This window comes from Scyliorhinus torazame, chromosome 7 (genome assembly GCF_047496885.1).
Source record: "Scyliorhinus torazame isolate Kashiwa2021f chromosome 7, sScyTor2.1, whole genome shotgun sequence".
Taxonomy (NCBI): Eukaryota; Metazoa; Chordata; class Chondrichthyes; order Carcharhiniformes; family Scyliorhinidae; genus Scyliorhinus; species Scyliorhinus torazame.
In genome coordinates this window covers 230,813,583-230,834,461 of record NC_092713.1, presented here as the reverse complement: position 1 = coordinate 230,834,461, position 20,879 = coordinate 230,813,583, and the positions used below count along the sequence as shown (strand labels likewise).

The 20,879-nt window shown below is 48.8% G+C and overlaps 1 long non-coding RNA gene across 1 annotated transcript in view; it reads right to left on the bottom strand.

The window, feature by feature from the left end:
- Positions 1–20,879, bottom strand: part of LOC140427453 (uncharacterized) — a 225,832-nt gene that overhangs the window by 164,459 nt on the left and 40,494 nt on the right. The window contains exon 2 of the long non-coding RNA XR_011948498.1: positions 9,698–9,798. This is a non-coding gene — a long non-coding RNA (uncharacterized lncRNA). The remainder of the gene's footprint in view (positions 1–9,697; positions 9,799–20,879) is intronic.

Below are 20,879 nucleotides of genomic sequence, written 5' to 3'. Positions count from 1 at the left end.
CTCTGGACCCCCCTCCCCCCTCCCCTCCCCTCCCCCCACTGCCGCACCTTACCACTTAGGAGGTCCTCAAGCCCACCTTCACCACACTTGTGGTGCAAGTGCAGGAAACCCCCGGACCTGCTCCTTGGCATAGGCAAACTAGCACCCGGGTACCTTGGCACTGCCAGCCTGGCACCCTGGCAGTCCCCTGGTCAGTCTGGCAGTGCTGACTGCGCATTCTGGCACTGCCAGAGTGGCACTGCCATGGTGCCAGACTGGCATTGCCAAATAACCGGGTGCAAGCGGGAGTGTCAGGACCCCACCCTGCCCAGAGCCCAACCACCCGGGGGCCTCCAAATGTCTGAGAAATCCCCCCACCCTCCCCCCCAGGTGCCGTTTCTCCTGGTCCACGTTTATGCAGACCAATACTAAACGTCTCCCAGGTGAGGCTATTAGTTCCCGGCCTCAAGAGAATCCAGCGTAGACATATTTACTGAGCCTAATAGCTCAATTAAATATGTTAATCTGGATCTCGCTCAGTGAAGGCAAGATCCAGATCAAGACATCTCACGAGATCTCATTAGACCTCACAAAGTGTTTTGAGTGTCGCAAATCCCAAAACAGACCTACCGAGAGATTTAATTACCTCATTGTGTCGCCGAGTCTGATGCAACAAGGCCATTTGTTCACACCCCATATCTCTAATAAAAGGAAACACATGCTAAACAAGTCTTCAAAACATAGTGAAAATGCTATTTTAGTGTTAAAGGTAGACTTATGAGGTGGTGACTGGAGTTTACCAGTTGTCAGTGTCCCCAGCCCCCACTTAAAAATCAAGACGGAGCCTGCCCACGGTCCTGTGGCTGCCCCGTAGAAATTTAACTCTGGGAGCTGCATTAAATTGCTTTAAGACGAGACTTCCGTCCCAATCTTAGTTGGAAGTCTTGCCTTAGAGAGCTTCCAAACAATCAAATGGCTGGCAGCTCTGTCGTCCCGTGGCACCAACCAGGAGTAGTGACCGCTGCTGGAACTGCAGGCAGTTCCGTCGCAACAATTAAGTCGGCCAGTTAAGTCCGAGATTGGGTTTTCCTACAAAGGGGTTAGGGATGAAGTTCAAGATGCCAGATGGAGGGTTCAAGTGTGGACATCCTAACAAGGGAGGGCTGTCTCCAGTGGGCCTAGGGGATCCGCCCAACACCAGCCTGCACTGCGGAACTGCCAGGCTTCCCACATAGTATGACCTGATTGCACTGTGGGTAACATACCCCCAAGGGTGTAATGCAGCCCTTAAGTGACCATTAATTGAGGACAGACCACTTCCTGCTGACCCTGCCTTGCAGTAAAATTTCAAAAATATGGCAAGTGGGTGGATGGGCAGCAGCAAGATTTTATTCAGTACATGTGACAATAAATCAAATCAAATCAAGTCAGGGCAGCACGGTGGCAGACACGGGGAGAATGTGCAAACTCCACACGGACAGTGACCCAGGGCTGGGATTTGAACCAGGGTCCTCAGCGCCGCAGTCCCCGTGCTAACCACTGCGCCACCGTGCTGCCCTGACTTGATTTGATTTGATTTATTGTCACATGTACCGAAGTACAGTGAAAAATATTTTTCTGCGGCCGAGGGAACGTACACAGTATGTACATAGCAGACAAAAAGAATAATCAACAGAGAACATTGACAAATGGTATATCTACAAACAGTGATTGGTTACAGTGCGGAACAAGGGGCCAAACAAAGCAAATACATGAGCAAGAGCAGCATAGGGCGTCGTGAATAGCAAAGTCATTTCCGCGCCAGCTGGTGGGGCACCAAAGGCCTTTCCCACCAGCTGGCGGGGCGGAAATCAGTCCGGCATGGGCCTAGTCCCTCAATCTTAGGGCTCGGCCGCTCAAGATGCGGAGGATTCTGCACCTTTGGGGCGGCGCGATGCCGGACTGATTCGCGCCGTTTTTGGCGCCGGTCGGCGGACATCGCGCCGATTGCGGAGAATTCCGCCCAGTGTTCTTATGGGGAACAGATCAGTCTGAGGGGGAGTCATTGAGGAGTCTTGTAGCTGTGGGGAAAAAGCTGTTCCTATATCTGGATGTGCGGGTCTTCAGATTTCTGTACCTTCTGCCTGATGGAAGGGTTTGAAAGAAGGCCATGCCTGGGTGGGAGGGGTCTCTGATAATGCTGTCTGGCTTCCTGAGGTAGCGGGAGGTGTATACAGAACCAATGTGCGGGTGGCAAGCTTGTGTGATGCGCTGGGCTGAGTACACCACACTGTGCAGTTTTTTGCAATCTTGGTAAGTTATTTTGGACAAGTATGTAAGTTAATGAAGTTACTGTGAAAAACCCCTAGTTGCCACATTCCGGCATGTCGCCTGTTCCACCAGAGGCCCAAACATCCTGGACCACTGCCACACAAATATCAAACATGCCTACCGCTCTATCACCCGCTCACACTTTGGCAAATCTGACCACAAGGCTGTGCTCCTGCTCCCGGATTATGAGCAAAAACTGAAGCGGGAGAATCCATCAAAGAAAGTCGGGCAATGTTGGTCTGAGGAATCGGATGATCTCCTATGGGACTGCTTAGAGTCAATGGACTGGTCAGTATTTAAAAACTCTGCGACCAGCCTGAATGAGTACGCCACTACAGTAACTGGCTTCATTAGTAAGTGTGTAGAAGACTGTGTGCCAAAGAAGCTGATCCGCTTGTTTCCCAACCAGGGATATCCACTGCTTGCTGAAGTCTCGGTCTGAGGCATTCTAGTTAGGCGACCCAAACCTATACAAGAAAGCCAGATATGATCTAAGGAAATCCATCAAAGATGCTAAAAGACAGTACTGGACCAAGCTCGAGTCCCAGGCCAGCCACACGGACAACCGCCGACTATGGCAAGTTCTGCAAGACATAACGGACTACAAGATGAAGGCATGTAAAATTGCCAGCTCCAACGCACCCCTCCCTGATGAACTCAACGCATTCTATGCCCACTTTGAGCAAGAGGTCAGCAAGAGCACGCCCTCGCCCCCTGAAGCGTCAGATTAACTTGTAACTGAGGTCACCATTGCAGATGTCGGAGCAGCCTTCTTGAAGGTCAACCCACAGAAAGCCACTGGCCCGGATGGGGTACCCAGACAAGACCTCAGGTCTTGTGCAGATCAGTTGGCAGTGGAATTCACAGACATCTTCAACCTCTCTTTACAATAATCTGAGGTCACTATCTGCTTCAAGAAGCCGACCATCATCCCTGTAGCAAAGAAAAGCCAAGCAGCATGCCTTAATGACTATCGTCCAGTGGCTCTGACATCCATCATTTTGAAGTGGTTCGAAAGGTTAGTCATGGCACGAATCAGTTCCAGCCTCCCGGATTGCCTTGATCCACTACAGTTCACCTACTGCTGCAACAGGTCCACAGCAGATGCCATCACCCTGGCCCTGCACTCAACCCTGGATCACCTGGATAACAAAGACACCTATGTCAGACTTCTATTTATTGACTACAGCTCAGCCTTCAACACCATTATTCCTACGAATCTCGGGCGTCATTCTCCGACCACCCGCCAGGTCGGAGAATGGCCGTTGGCCGCCGTGAATCCCGCCCCCGCCGAAGTCTCCGCTCCCGGAGATTGGGCGGGGGCGGGAATCGGGCCGCGCTGGTTGGCGGGACCCCCCGCTGGATTCTCCGGCCCGGATGGGCCGAAGTCCCGCCCAGGAATTGCCTGTCCCGCCGACGTAAATCAAACCTGGTATTTACCGGCGGGACCAGGCGGCGCGGGTGGGCTCCGGGGTCCTGGGGGGGGGCACGGGGCGATCTGACCCTGGGGGTTGCCCCCACGGTGGCCTGGCCCGCGATCGGGGCCCACCGATCCGCGGGCGGGCCTGTGCCGTGGGGGCACTCTTTCCCATCCGCCTCCGCTATGGCCTCCACCATGGCGGAGGCGGAAGAGACTCTCCCCACTGCGCATGCGCGGGAAACTGACAGCGGCCGCTGACGCTCCCACGCATGCGCTGGGAAACTGACAGCGGCCGCTGACGCTCCCGCGCATGCGCCGCATTTCCACGCCAGCTGGCGGGGAAACAAACGCCATTTCCGCCAGCTGGCGGGGCGGAAATCCCTCCGGCGTCGGCCTAGCCCCTCAATGTTGGGGCTAGGCCGCCAAAGATGCGGAGCCTTCCGCACCTTTGGGCCGGCACGATGCCCGTCTGATTGGCGCCGGCTTTGGCGCCAGTCGGCGGACATCCCGCCGTTGGGGGAGAATTTCGCCCCAGATCTCCAAACTCCGTGGCATGTGTCTTGGCTCCTCCCTCTGCGACTGGATCCTGAACTTCCTAACCCACAGGCCACAATCAGTAAGGATGGGCAACAACACCTGCTCGACGATTGGTGCCCCACAAGGCTGTGTCCTCAGCCCCCTTATACTCCTTAAACATCAATGACTGTGTGGCCAAATTGCCCTCCAACTCGATTTTCCAATTTGCTGATGTAACCACCGAAGTGGGTTGGATCTCAAACAATGATGAGACAGAGTACAGGAATGAGAGAGAATCTGGTGAACTAGTGCAACGACAATAATCTCTCCCTCAATGTCAACAAAACGAAGGAGATTGTCATCTACTTCAGGAAGTGTAATGGAGAACATGTCCCTGTCTACATCAATGAAGCGAAGTAGAAAGGGTCAAGAGCTTCAAGTTTTTAGGTGTCCAGATCACCAACCATCTGTCTGGTCCCCCATGCCGACACTATAGTTAAGAAAGCCCACCAACGACTCTACTTTTTCAGAAGATTAAGTAAATTTGGCATGTCAGCTATGACCCTCACCAACTTTTACAGATGCACCATAGAAAGTATTCTTTCTGGTTGTATCACAGCTTGGTACGGATCCTGCTCTGTCCAAGACTGCAGGAAACTACAAAAGGTTGTGAATGTAGCCCAATCCATCGGGCAAACCAGCCTCCCATCCATTGACTCTGCGTACAATTCCCGCGGCCTCCGAAGGGCAGCCAGCTTAATTAAGGATCCCACACACCCCGGACATACTCTCTTCCACCTTCTTCCGTCAGGAAAAAGATACAAAAGTTTGAGGTTGTGTACCAAACCAACTCAAGAATAGCTTCTTCCCTGCTTCCATCAGATTTTTGAATGGACCTACCTCGTATTAAGTTGATCTTTTCTCTACACCTTAGCTATAACTGTAACATTACATTCTGCAGTCTCTCCTTCCTTCCTATGTACGGTATGCGTTGTTCGCATAGCATTCAAGAAACAATATTTTTCACTGTATACTAATACATGTGACAATAATAAATCAAATCAAATCAAAATGTAATTATATTACCAAGAAATTAGAATCCGTCATTGAGAGAAAAAGCAATTCTGACTAAGCGGTTTCTGTTATGCGTACTGCATGAGATTGTGTATATGTCTTCTGTCTACTCTGATCACACACAGAGCAAATGTCAAGATTAGGGGGCGAGATTCTCCGTAATCGGCGCGATGTCCGCCGACCGGCGCCAAAAACGGCGCAAATCAGTCCGGCATCGCGCCGCCCCAAATGTGCGGAATCCTTCAAAAGGGGCTAGGCCTGCGCCAGACTGATTTCTGCCCCGCCATCTGGCGGGAAAGGCCTTTGGTGCCCCGCCAGCTGGCGCGGAAATGACATTGCCGGGCGGCGCATGCGCGGGAGCGCCAGCGGCCGCTCACGGCATCCCCGCGCATGCGCAGTGGAGGGGGTCTCTTCCGCCTCCGCCAGGGTGGAGACCCTGGCAAAGGCGGAAGGAAAAGAGTGCCCCCACGGCACAGGCCCGCCCGTGGATCGGTGGGCCCCGATCGCGGGCCAGGCCACCGTGGGGACACCCCCCGGGGCCAGATCGCCCCGCGCCTCCCCCAGGACCCCGGAGCTCGCCCGCGGCGCCTTGTCCCGCCAGTAAGAGAGGTGGTTTAATCCACGCCGGCGGGACAGGCATTCTAGCAGCGGGACTTCGGCCACCCGGGCCGGAGAATCGCCGGGGGGGGCCCACCAACCGGCACGATTCCCGCCCCAGCCAAATCTCCGGTGCCGGAGAATTCGGCAACCGGCGGGGGCGGGATTCACGCCCGCCCCCGACAATTCTCCAACCCGGTGGGGGGTCGGAGAATCTCGCCCAGGAAGAGTGACGTTTAACTTTGTTGGTCATGCAATTAAGTAATACCTAATCAACAGACTATTTTACACTCTACCTGATTTTAATAGAAAATAAAATCAGTCAGCGTGTAAAGCAAGAAGCCGACTTGCGCTCACTATTTGAGTGCTCTTGCCTAATATGAATTTATTCCCCTGAGTGTTTTGGCCTCTACTGCTTTGTTGCATAATTTACGGTCACATTTTTTCTCACAATCAACCAAATCAGTCCAATGATTTTTGTTAGCTGCATCTGTAGGTAAACGGAGCAAATCTTTTAATATACTCTTTCATGACCAGTATTTTTCATTTTCTGTCTTTCAATGAGGATTACTAAATTGCGATGAGGCTTTTCTTGCTTATGATTTTTTTCCAAACTTAGAGTGACATTCACTTTCAAGACTATGATGAAGGACTGATTATGCGGTGTAATTTATAAGAAAACACTGCCCTAATTATTCTGTTGAGCTTCTACTGTAGTTTGCATTCCTCCCGTAGTCCTTTGGGAATTTTCTATCTGCCAATATCTTCATGTCAGTTCAGGAGCGTTGTTTTCCAGAAGGATTCACACTTTTGAATGTAAAACTCATCCCAAAAAAACTTCAATTGGAGCTTCAACTGTTTAGATGCTCATGTATACAAAAAATATATTCGAAATTGCAAATGGAATGTTTCATCTTCAGGTGAGTGGAATCCAAAAGCAACAAAGTGATGCTTCAGTTGCACATATCCTTGCTCGGATTCCACCTATGTTCAATATATTTAGTACTGCTTTCCAGGAGAACTTCAAAAGATATATTGGCTCTGTAGTGGTTAAAGACCAGACACACCAAAATGATAACTGCCCTTAAAGAATTATGTTATGAATATGCATTGCATAAACTGTGTTTGGTGTTACCTTGAATGATCCAATTGAAGTGGTTTAGAGGTGTTTAATATGATACATACAGAGAAACCAGAATCCAGAAGAATGGAGTATAATCTTAAAAACGGAGCTGGGCTACTTAGGAATTAAATCAGGAAGCGGTTTTTTAACGGAAACGATCGTGGAACTCACCAAAATAACTGGGAATGCAAAGACAATTGAAATTTTCAAGGCTAAGAACTATTTTTTTTTTTAGTTCAGGATATAAAGGGATATTGAACAAAAGCAGGATGTGGGACAGATAAACCATGATCTAATTGAATGACAGAAGAGTTGGCTATAATCATGTCACATTTTCCATGCATTTGGAGCAGCTTACCACTCTGAGGGGGACAGAAATATGACAGCTTTGCTGTGGAGTCCACGCTAATCTGGTAGGTTTAGAGCGCGGGCAGGTGGAAGCGACCCAGGAGATGATTCATAATAATAATAATCTTTATTAATGTCACATGAAGTTACTGTGAAAAGCCCCTAATCGCCACATTCCGGTGCCTGTTTGGGTACACAGAGGGAGAATTCAGAATGTCCAAATTACCTAACAAGCACATCTTTCAGGACTTGTGGGAGGAAACCGGAGCACCCAGAGTACCTGGAGGAAACACACGCAAACATGGGAGAATGTGCAGGCTCTGCACAGTGTAGCCACCTGAGTTGGCCAAGTCCCGATTTAAAATGGCGAACGGCAAAGGCTGAAGGGAAATTCAGCCAACACAGGTAAAAACCAGCAGGTGCAGGTTTGCTGTGTATTTAACTCTGCAAAAGCCCAGACAGCATCGATACCAGCGACCATCAGCATAATAATGTAGCAGCCATCTACATACTAATGAGCAATCCCCGGGAACAATAGCAACATTTGGGACACACAAAACTAAGCCAGACTCCCCAGCGCCAGCAGGAGCCAACACAAAAGAGGTTAACGAACACCTCAAGACCGCCCATCGATCAGGGAACCGCTCCAGTATTGGAGAAATCGAACCAAGCGATTGGAACAAAGTCCAATCACCTAGAACCAGGTACAGGGTCCGCCCCGAAAGGCGGAAAGCCCCTGGGGACTATAAAAGTTAAGCCCCAAGTTCAAATCGTTCTCCTTGACCGGGTCACTCAGCAACGCGAAGCAACCCCTGAGAGTGAACGGTCCAAGCTGCCGCATCTCTGAAGTAAGTCTCAAGTCGACGCTCGCTACGAGATAGGCGCTCCTAGCTATCAGTCCATACCGGCTTTGAATCCCGCAGTTTCAGATTCCGAACGAAAGGCCATTTGTTCCCCTGACCTGGTGGGCCAGTCCGAAGTTAAGTGTAGGCCTGTTAGTTATAGAAGTAGCTTAGAAGTAGAATTTGTGCATGAGTAGCGATTACTGTGTATAATAAATGTGCTTTGATTTGAATCTTACTAATTGGTGTGTTGAGTTATTGATCATTACTTGAACTTGAACCTCGTGGCGGTATCATAAAGATACCTGGCGACTCGAGAGCAAAGGTTATAAAACAGAGCCAATTGAACCAACCAAAAGTTAGCAACAACAGACAGTGACCCAAGCCAGGAATCAAACCCGGGTTCCTGACACTATACCGCCCATGTAATGTCAGAGTTTAAAGGTGAGGAAGGGAAATTGATTTTTCTCAGGTTGGGAAGAGTTCCATCCTTTGCCACTTCAAAACTTCATTGGTGTTATATTGATATCACAGGATCTATTATCAGTGAGTGCCTGGACCGCCAGTTTCAAGGCTCAAACTATAATGGCAGTGACCTAGATATTGCCAGGACTGGGTTAAGTGTTGCATTGATATTGCCTTATTCCCACCAGCAAACAGTTGAACATCACCCTTTCTTTGTCACATAATTGTGCAGAATTTGAGGGGCATTATATCTGGAGTAGGATATATCTACATTGAGTCACAAATTAAATTTGGGTGGGAATCGGGCAGGTTTAATCAGCTGTCCTTGATTTTATGGTTCCTGTCAGTCAGCCAATCGATGGCTAAAGATGGAAAACAACAGCTTGTTGGAGAGCAGAAGCAGGTCATCTGACAAGAGAAGGCTGTTGCTGGTGACTGAAAGAATAGTCCTGATTCTTGGGTAGGTACGGGGATAGGACAGGGGTGTGGGCCTAAGTTCATTGGTTGAAAAGGCAGTTGTTTCAACAGAGCCATCAATTCTTAATACCTTTAACCAGGCCTCACAATAATGTATATTTTGCTTTTTTTTGCTGAGAAGGTTAATAGAATCTATATAATACAGTAAAACATTGTGCATCTGAGTCCCTTGAGGACTTGCTCGAGTCACTTCATGTGATTTGCATTACTTTGCTCGAGCACATTGTTCAAAAATAAATGCCAGCAAGTGATGTTTATCTTTCAGTTTATGTATTCTACTCTTTCTTCAGAAAAGCAGTGTGATTTGCTTTAGGTATAATGTCCAAAGGGCCACAAGGTTATGAATGGATCTTTTCATAGTTAAACTACATTCCCTGTCACATAACCTTTTTTAACTTCATTCCTGTTTAGCAAAGTAGCATACAGTAAACAACAAATTAAGCCAGTCTTAAAACTTGCACAAGTAAATTCTTGAAAGAAACAACCATAAGCAATGCAGTTTATCTTAAACAAATATGTTTCACATTTTCCGGGAGAAAGCTGTACCTCATTGCTGGTGTTCTCCTCGGAACTCTTCTCTAAGGTGTTCACTAGGGTGGCAGTGGAGGTAGCGACTCTGGATGATCCAGCCTCATCAGATGGTGATCCTGCAAGACAAAAGATGTGACTTTAGTGAAAGGGAAGGATAATTGTGTGGGACATGAACAACTCACTTGAGACAGGTCATCTGGATGAAGGGGCAGTGGACCCTCACTTCTCTGATGCAGGACAAGCTCGCTGTCGGTATCTGCAGTCTCCTTGGGTAACCCTGCGATTTCCAGTACCCTTTCCCCATAGGGGGTGAGGACTAGGATTTCTGGGATTTCGCCTCCTCCCCCCCCCCCCCCCCCTTCGTCTTGGCCTTTTTCCTCTTATTATGGGCTACCCTTTCCTGTGGGGACAAAGAGACGCACACTTGATGGGCCGAGGGGTCTTTGCCGGTGGACACACCACACCGAGACATGACGGGATTGTGATGGTGGGTGCCAGGGGTTATGAGGAGCAGACTTGAAGGTCGGATGTTGGGAGTGAGTGCTGAGGGACCATTTTAAAGCAGTTCCCCCATGTTAGCGGCGTGCAGCTGAGGCACTGTCCGGTGAATGGAAACGGTGAGGGAGCCAGGAATGGCGAGTTTCACGTGGTGGTTCGTTTTTGGCACTAAGTGTGCGTGATGTGATCACGCCACTACAGTTGGCTCAAAGCATCCCGCCAAACTTGTCCAAAATGTGAATCCCGTGAAAACATCAAACCGGGCGCCACGCAGGCTAATTGTGACTCACCTGACTCACTCCGCCAGGCACAATATAGATTTCACCTGGTGCCTGCGAGAACTCAACCGGATGCTGCTTAGCACTGATTTCCACATCCGTGGACCAGGTGTGATGGCACGCCAGCAGGTTTACAGGACATTCGAGCCCCCAGATGGTCGGGGACAAGGCAGGGTAGTACCCTGGAACTCCCCTGATGTCCAGGCACTTTGGCACTGCCTGGCTGATACCCTGATAGTGCTACATGGGCACCCAGGCAGTGCCACCCTGGTGGCATCCCATGGTGCCAGGGGCACTGCAGGGGTGCAAGGCTGACACACCCGGGGGTCAGGCGCAGAGTGGCCTTGCCCATTAGAGAGGGGGTGAGGTGGGAGGTTCCAGGGGCCATGTGAAAGTTGAAGGGGAGGGGGGAGTGTGCAGAAAGCAGGACGAAGAAGCCTGAAAGCAAAGATCGGGCAGCAGGTCAAAATGGCTCCCTGACCTGCAAGGAGCCGGTCCTGCTGGTAAGCTGAGCGCGCCAGTGCAGGAAATCCACTAAAATGTGGCCGCAACAGGGAGAAATTGCCCGGGACCCACAAAACCAGCAAAGTGCTGTTGAAAAGCGGGGTGAACCTCAGCGCTGCAGCCATTTTTGCCAAGCATCTTGTTCGTGCATCTGCAAAATGTGTTTGTTTAGCACCTTATAGTAAATATAGAATACATTTCAACTCATGCTGGTATTTCTATATCGCTGTAGCAATAGCTCAGTCTACCAGTTTTTTGAATTTTGCTGTTTATTTACTTGAATATTTTAGTAATGTCTTTGCTAAGAAAATGCTCTTAGGAACATAGCGACAGGAGTAGGCCATTCAGTCCATCAAACCTGCTCTGCCATTCAATTAGATTCAGTTAGATTGTGGCTGTTCATCTCCCTCAATGCCATTTTCTTGCCCTATCTCTATATCGCTTGATGTCATTAGTCTCTAGAAATCTGTTGATTCTTGTTTTTTAACATGCTCAGTGATTGAGCTTCCGTATGCACCTGAAAGTGTGACATATTTAATGCCTGGTACTAATCACTTGCATATTGGGTAATAAATACTGGGCGGGATCCTCAAAAAATGCAAATGTTTCAATTATTCAATTAAGGGGCAATTTAGCGTGGCCAATTCACCTACTCTGCACATCTTTGGGTTGTGGGGGTGAGACCCAAGCAGACACAGGGAGAATGTGCAAACTCCACATGGACAGTGACCCCGGGCTTGAATCGAACCCGGGTCCTCGGCACCGTGAGGCTGCAGTGCTAACCACAACGCCACCGTGTCGCCCCTGCAATTGTGATGGTTGATAAAAATCAGGAGATTTTTTAATTAGTATTTAATAATAGTTCTGCCTTAATAGTTGGTCACTTACTATGACATTTTTAACAATGCATTGAATAGTAGCCTAATTACACAATGTTCAAACATATCCTGCTTTTCCTCATCTGCCTTGTGATGATTTTCTTTGTCAGATCACTGCATCCTTTTCTAAAAGATGTATTGTACAAGTGGGCATTTTTTAAAATTAGTGAATCTTCACAAGCTGAACTTGAAAGGGGAGCCAGTGAGCCAAATTTAGCCTAGCCATTCAGAAAAAGCAGAACCTCAACTCCCATTATGGCATTTAACCGTGCCTTAAATGATTCTAGAGTTTTTACTCCTGCTAATCTATCTGGGAATTCATTCCATCTCTTCATTACCTTTTATGAAGATGAACCGTCTGAAATCAGTGCTAAATTTGTCCTATTAATGGAGTCCCTTGAAATATCATGATTGAGTGCAGGCTGGGTCGACCCCCATTCATATCAGTTAAGCCCTATTCTAGCTTCCACAAGCATCCATCAGGTTAATTTATAGCAGAAGCCTTTTTAATTCAGCATAAAGCATTAATAGAAGTAGTATCAAAATGTTTCAAACAAACTTCCTGTAGCACTGCAATTCTGAACATGTGCTTGGAGTGAAAAAGAATTATTCATTCAGTCTGTCAAGTACATTCCTTCCACAGAACAGCCGCAGCTTAATAAATAGCCCGGTGAAAGATTGTAAAAAATGTCCCCATGCTACCTAAATGATATCGAGTGAAGATATCGGTATAACTTTACAGCTTACATTATTCATTCTTGACTGGTGACTTTCCATGATATGTTGTTCTCATAGTTTTGCAAGCCCAAGATCCATTATTTCTGTTAAAATACTTGGCATTTTTATACATTCTTGACCGTAACCATTTTATCAAAGTTTTTGGCATGAACTGTTTACATTGGAGTTTGCTGGACACTTTCACGACTCTCCAGTCATAAACAGTTCTCCATTCTCAAGTCTTGCTGTTCTATGGTTTCTCTTGTCCTTGCTCTGGATAAGCATCATAACATTGTTGACCTTCACTTACCAGCCTGAGTAAGACAACTTCTAGGAGATTGTTCACAATAATTTTCATTCGAACCTGCCATACTATGACTTCATAAATCCCTTCCACCTTTTTGAGTTTTATGTGATTGGAGGGGCCTATTGTAACATGTAACAGAGTGTAAGAGTGATAACAATTCTGTGGCCTGAATTTTCATAGAGACAGGATGACTTGGGAACCCTTTAAAAATGTTGAGTGCGTCCTGATTCCAGGATTCCCTCCACTATTCCCTCGCTGTGCAATTCTTGGGAGTGCCTTTAAAGGATGTGGGCAGTTTTCTATCAGAAGCCCACATCCAGCACTCCTGACCTGGCCAGCACCATTGCAGAGATAGGTATTTCCTACTCCTCCGGAATTTTGTAAAGGGGCAGTGTTTTAAAGAGTCTTGGTTTATAGCCTCTTAGAGGCAGCGAGCACCCTAGTATGCATGAGAGGACATTTAAAAAGTAATTTCAAATGGTCCCTGTTATAGCCCCCATGAAGACCACGGAGAAATTACTGATTGATCTCCCCATGGACTTTGTGGTGTACGAGTTCCCGTATTGAATGGGTGGATGCCCCACCCAACAGGTACTCGTTAGCTGGGTTTAAATACAGTACCCTTCATGGATCCAATGCTAAGATGCTCCCCCACCCCCCCCACCATCCCATCCAATCCCTTGTGCGGCTCATGCCCCATAAGCCAAGTACCACCCTTAAACCCCTTATTTGGCCCCTCATACCCTCTATACAAAGCTCTGGCCCATTGACACACTGCACAATTTCTAGACCCAATGGTGCACCAACAGTGTAAAGTGGCACGTGTTTAAAAAAAGCATTTAAAGAACATAATCCTTCAATGCTTGGAAAAAAACTGGACAAGCTAATAAAAGTGTCAATCACCTGCAGAATTCACCCACGCTTCCCCCCAGTGAAATTAATATTACTTGTTTCCATACTTGTACTGCTGCATGCCTTGGGACAAAGCATTTTTCCACTACCCTAAATTTGTTACTTGCTTCTCTTTCGTACATTCATCATTGCTTCTGTCTCTGATGGAAACAGCTAAAATTAAGGGAATGGAACCTCCTTGCCTTTTACTTACTCATGTGGTATGAAATACCATGGAAACTTTGGTGCACAGGAGTGTGCTAAAACAGCAGAGATGAATACTTAATTCTACAACTGGAATGATGGGTGTCATCCATTTTAATAATCTGTTCAGTTAAGGAAGAATCTTTTGTCTCTGCAAGGTCAGCTCATGGTCATATTATGACCTACTAACGCAATGAAAAGAAACTGCAGTGTATTTGCCATAATGAGAGATTTCCTTTGACTGCTAAGTTTGCAAAATCATCTGTAAAGTGGGAACGTTTCCTTTGGTAGTTATTTCTGGTAAAATTGGAAACGTCCTTAAAAAAAAATTTTCGTGCGAGAAATAAATAGAGGGAACATGCACAAACCTATTTATAAAGCCGCCACAGGAACCAGAGGGGTTCTTACTCCAGTATGACCAGAATTTTATTTCTCTTTTCGTTATGTCAGCAACCAAGTCAGATGTATCACTGCATTGAAAAGTTTACTTATTTTATGTGATATGGAATAATGCCAAACATAAATATTGAGTACTTAACTTGATCTATGCTCAATGCACTATTGACACAAATTCCATCAGTGTATATACATTTGAAAATGCCTCCACACAAGACAAAAAAACACAGCCTTTTTTGACTGTGCAGCAGGAAAGCCTCATCTAAATCCTTTGAAGAAAATGTCATGCACTTCATTTTGTGAAAAGTACCTAATTTCATTTCGTATTGCACTTGGCTTTAGTGAGTTGAGTGTTGTGGTGGTCCCCAGGCCTCACATCCTTCCTAACCGTGTGTGTGTGTGTATTGGAGGGGGGGGGGGTGATTAAGGCTGCTGCCAGTGGGAAAGCAGAGGCATCTTCACTCTACACCCTCTGGCCTAATCACAAGACTTCCCCACCTCCAAAGGCTGGGGGGGGGGGGGGGGGGGGGGGGGGTGGAGGCGTTAAATTTTAAATCTCGCCCATTGTATGGATAATCACAAGTTAATCTGTGGCACAACACACTGCTTTCAATAAGCAACTCTTGCACCAAACCTGCAACATATTAAAAAGCTGTAAAATATAATTCGGGGTGAAGGCAAAAACATGAACATTAAAAAGTGAAATTACGCTTCTGAGACCACTTATTTCCTTGGAGAACATCCAATTCATGTTGATCCATACTTCTGTTATAAATGTATTACATATATAGAACTTGCTTTTTATTCCAATTTCAATTCTCTTTTTATTTTCATGCCCTGAGAATGCTACAGGTGGTGATGGCTATTTGGTTCCTGGTTGTGTATGAAATGAGCAGATCCAAAAATGGAACTGAACCATGTGATGAGATCAGGAATTAAGCTAGTGCTTAATTTATTAGCTAATGGGGGGAAATACAATTGTTGCTATTATATTTCTTCATAACAAAATGGGAAAAAATAAATAAAACGGAAAATAGGGGACAATTTTAACCCTACATCAGAAGGTCTCTTAAATATGCAGGTAAAGCCCAAATGATTTTAATGGGTCCCAAATGCAACTTTGATTCTGGTCTGAGGAAGGACGCTGCTGAGATTTCCCCAGAAGGTAAGGACAGCAAGAAGAAGAGAAAACCATTTAAGCAAAATTTTGTTTTGTTTTCCTTGAGGAGCCAGGAGGGGCAGGCCAAGAACAAGCCTGAGCACTTGCTAATCTCACGAGACTCTCTCAACTACAAACCTGGAGCTTATCTTCTTGCTTACCTTCTTGCCTTCTTGCCTGTACGACTTTCTCCAATGCCAGCCAGCAGCCTCCTACAACATGAACTTCTGCTTCCTCTGACCTACTAGCTCTCACTTTCCAAGCATTTTGAAAATGTGACTCAAGAGTTAAAACCATCCAGTGCTTCACACTGCCAACATTGGGCACATTCAGCATTCGCCTGCCTGCTCAAATCTCACTCCCACTAACAACATTTTCCTGTATTTTCAGCAGAGATTGTGTCCACAGATATCCCTCAGGAAGACTTCCGGGTGCGGCGATGACCAGCTAAGTCGCACGTTTCGGCAGCTCCCGGTGGAACGGACTTTTGGGCTCTTAATAGGAGCCCCAACGGCAATTTAAACAGCCAAAAACACTGTGCGGTAAACTAGAAGGGAATCCCCCCGGACACGCATGGATAAGGGAGAGGATAGCGGCCGGATTGCGGAGGATCCTCTGGAGCAGCGGCAAGGAAGGCAAGCTCAAAGCAAGATGGCGTCGGAAGGTGGCCGTTTGTTATGGGGCCCAGACCAACTAGAGTTCCTGCGGCGCTGTGTGGAAGAGCTGAAAAAGGAGTTGAAGAAGGAGCTGTTGGCCCCGATATTACAGGCGATTGAAGGGCTAAAGGAGGAGCAGAAGACCCAAGAGCAGGAGCTTCGGGTCGTGAAGGCAAAGGCTGCTGAAAATGAAGACGAAATACAGGGCCTGGTGGTGAAGACAGAGATGCACGAGGCACAGCACAAAAGGTGTGTGGAAAGGCTGGAAGTACTTGAGAATAATTCGAGGAGGACGAATTCAAGGGTTCTGGGTCTTCCCGAAAGCGCAGAAGGGGCGGACGTCGGGACATATGTGAGCACGATGCTTCACTCGCTAATGGGATCGGAGGCCCCGACGGGCCCTTTGGAGGTGGAGGGAGCTTATCGAGTTTTGGCGCGAAGACCGAGGGCTGGAGAAATACCTTGAGCTATAGTGGTGAGGTTTCTCCGCTATAATGACAGAGAGACGGTCCTCAGATGGGCGAAGAAAACTCGGAGCTGTAGGTGGGAGAACGCGGGGATCCGCGTATACCAGGATTGGAGTGCGGAGGTGGCGAGAAGGAGGGCTAGTTTTAATCGGGCTAAGGCGGTGCTTCACAAAAAGAAGATCCAGTTTGGAATGTTACAACCGGCGAGATTGTGGGTCACACACCAAGGGAAGCACCACTACTTTGAGACGGCAGAAGAGGCGTGGACATTCATTGTGGATGAGAAGCTGGAATAGTCTGGCGAGAGAAAGAACTTTTGGGACAAAGTGGTGGGGTGATTATGTGGGGCGAGGAAAAAGGGGGGGGGATGATTTTTCAATTTGTTAATCTTGCGATCCTGTAACTTCTCTCTCTTCCCCATGTTGGGGGGGGGGGGAGTATGAGGAACTGTGGGCGCCGGTCATTAGGGGCGGGGCCGAGTGGGAAACGCGGCCTTTGTTCCCGCGCTATGGTAACTATGGCGGGAACAGGGACGCAGGAAGGAGGGGGCCTCGCACAGTGAGGGCCGAGGACAAGGGGGGAAGCCGAGGTCAGCCAGAGTTCGCTGACTTCTGGGAGCAACATGGGGGGTGCATCTACGCTAGAAAGGGATCTAGCGGAGGGGGGGTGAGGGGGGGGGGGGGTTAACTGGGTTGCTGCTGCTAAGGAGAAGGGGGAGCTGTTATGGGATGGGGTGGTCGAGGCGGGAGGGCGCCGTCGGGGGGATACACTGGTACGTGGGAACCGGGTGAGGAGCTGGGTTAAAAAAGGGGATGGGGCTAGTCGACAAGGGGGGGGGGGGGGGGGTAAAGAGCTCCCCAACCCGGCTGATCACGTGAGAGGGCTGAACGGGCCGATTAAAAGGGTGTTGAAGGCGGTGGTTAGAGGGGAACTGATATCCATAAGGGCACATAAAGGGAAGCAAGAGGGTAAAGAAAGGGAGCGATTGCACACCTAAAGAAATTAAAGGCAGATGTGGTTATGTTGCAGGAGACGCATCTGAAACTGATAGACCAGGTCAGACTACGTAAAGGATGGGTGGGGCAGGTGTTTCATTCGGGTTTGGATGCGAAAAACAGGGGGGGTGGCTATCTTGGTGGGGAAACGGGTACTGTTTTAGGCAAAGACCATAGTGGCGGATAGTGGGGGTAGATATGTGATGGTGAGTGGCAGATTGCAAGGGGAGGCGGTGGTTCTGGTGGATGTATATGCCCCGAACTGGGATGATGCAAATTTTATGAGGCGTATGTTGGGACGTATCCCGGACCTGGAGGTGGGAAAGTTGGTAATGGGGGGAGACTTCAATACGGTGCTTGATCCAGGGCTGGACCGATCGAGGTCCAGGACCGGGAGGAGGCCGGCAGCGGCCAGGGTGCTCAAGGACTTCATGGAGCGGGTGGGATGGGTAGACCCCTGGAGATTTAGTAGGCCTAGGAGTAAAGAGTTCTCATTTTTCTCCCATGTCCACAAAGTATACTCACGGATAGACTTTTTTGTCTTGGGAAGGGCACTGATTCCGAAGGTGACAGGGACGGAATATACGGCCATAGCTATTTCGGACCACGCTCCACATTGGGTAGACCTGGAGGTAGGAAAGGAAAAAGAACAGCACCCACTCTGGAGAATGGATATGGGCTTATTGGCGGATGAGGGGGTATGTTTAAGGGTGAGGGGGTGCATCAAAAGGTACTTGGAGCTTAATGACAATGGAGAGGTTCAGGTGGGAGTGGTCTGGGAGGCGTTGAAGGCGGTGGTTAGAGGGGAACTGATATCCATAAGGGCACATAAAGGGAAGCAAGAGGGTAAAGAAAGGGAGCGATTGCTGAAAGAACTTTTGAGGGTGGACAGGCAATATGCGGAGGCACCGGAGGAGGGACTGTACAGGGAAAGACAAAGGCTACATGTGGAATTTGACCTGCTGACCACGGGTAAGGCAGAGGCCCAGTGGAGGAGGGCACAGGGTGTACAATATGAGTATGGAGAGAAGGCGAGTCGGCTACTGGCCCACCAATTGAGGAAGAGGGGAGCAGCGAGGGAGATTAGGTGGGGTGAGAGATGAGGAGGGAGAGATGGAACGGGGAGCGGAGAGAGTGAATGGGGTGTTCAAGGCATTTTATGAGAGGTTATATAAGGCTCAGCCCCCGGAAGGGAAGGAGGGAATGATGTGTTTCTTGGATCAGCTGGAATTCCCTAAGGTGGAGGAGCAGGAGAGGGCGGGACTGGGAGCACAGATTGAGATGGAGGAGGTGGTAAAAGGGATTGGGAGCATGCAGGCGGGGAAGGCCTCGGGACCGGATGAATTCCCGGTGGAATTTTATAAGAAGTATATGGACTTACTGGCCCCGCTTTTGACGAGAACCTTTAATGAGGCTAGGGAAAGGGGGCAATTGCCCTCGACTATGTCGGAGGCAACGATATCGCTCCTTTTGAAGAAGGATAAAGACCTGCTGCAGTGTGGGTCCTACAGGCCCATTTCCCTTTTAAATGTAGATGCTAAGCTCCTGGCCAAGGTGATGGCGACGAGGGTAGAGGACTGTGTCCCGGGGGTGGTCCACGAGGATCAAACTGGGTTCGTTAAGGGGAGATAGCTGAACACGAACATACGGAGGTTGCTAGGGGTAATGATGATGCCCCCACCAGAGGGGGAGGCGGAGATAGTGGTGGTGATGGATGCCGAGAAAGCATTCGACAGAGTGGAGTGGGATTATCTGTGGGAGGTGCTGAGGAGATTTGGTTTTGGAGAAGGGTATATCGGATGGGTACAGCTGCTGTTTAGGGCCCCGGTGGCGAGCGTGGTCACGAACAGACAGAGGTCTGATTACTTCCGTCTTCATAGAGGGACGAGGCAGGGGTGTCCCCTGTCTCCGTTACTGTTTGCATTGGCGATTGAGCCCCTGGCTATAGCACTGAGGGGCTCCAGGAAGTGGAGGGGAGTGCTCAGGGGAGGAGAAGAACACCGGGTATCCTTGTATGCAGATGATTTATTGCTGTATGTTGCGGACCCAGTGGAGGGGATGCCTGAGATAATGCAGACACTCAGGGAGTTTGGGGAATTTTCGGGGTACAAATTGAATATGGGTAAGAGTGAGTTGTTTGTGGTGCATCCGGGAGAGCAGAGCAGGGGAATAGATGACTTACCGCTGAGGAAGGTAACAAGAGATTTCCGGTACTTAGGGATTCAGATAGCCAGGAGTTGGGGAACCTTACATCGGCTTAATTTAACATGATTGGTGGAACAGATGGAGGAGGATTTTAAGAGATGGGACATGGTGCCCCTGTCACTGGTGGGTAGGGTGCAGGCGGTCAAAATGGTAGTCCTCCCGAGATTCCTCTTTGTGTTTCAGTGCCTTCCGGTGATGGTCACGAAGGCTTTTTTCAAGAGAATTGAGAAAAGTGTCATGAGTTTTGTGTGGGCCGGGAAGACCCCGAGAGTGAGGAGGGGGTTCTTGCAGCGTAGCAGGGATAGGGGGGGGGGGCTGGCACTGCCGAGCCTAATTGAATACTACTGGGCCGCCAATATCTCAATGGTGTGTAAGTGGATGGGAGAAGGGGAGGGAGCGGCGTGGAAGAGATTGGAGATGGCGTCCTGCAAGGGAACCAGCCTACAAGCAATGGTGACGGCGCCGTTGCCGTTCTCCCCGAAAAAATACACCACAAGTCCAGTGGTGGTGGCAACACTAAAAATTTGGGGGCAGTGGAGACGACATAGGGGAAGGACGGGAGCCTCGGTGCGGTGCCCGATAAGAAATAACCATAGGTTTGTCCCGGGGAGAATGGATCGGGATTTGGAGCATGGCAAAGAGCTGGAGTTGTGCAACTGAGAGATCTGTTCATAGACGGGACGTTTGCAAGTCTGGGAGCGCTGACGAAAAAATATGGGTTGCCCCAAGGGAATGCATTTCGGTACATGCAACTGAGGGCTTTTGCGAGGCAACAGGTGAGGGAATTCCCGCAGCTCCCGACGCAGGAGGTGCAGGATAGAGTGATCTCAGGGACATGGGTGGGGGATGGTAGGGTGTCGGATATATACAGGGAAATGAGGGACGAGGGGGAGATCATGGTGGATGAGCTGAAGGGGAAATGGGAAGAAGAGCTGGGGGAAGAGATTGAGGAGGGGCTGTGGGCTGATTCCCTACGTAGGGTAAACTCGTCGTCCTCATGCGCCAGGCTTAGCCTGATACAATTCAAGGTTTTACACAGGGC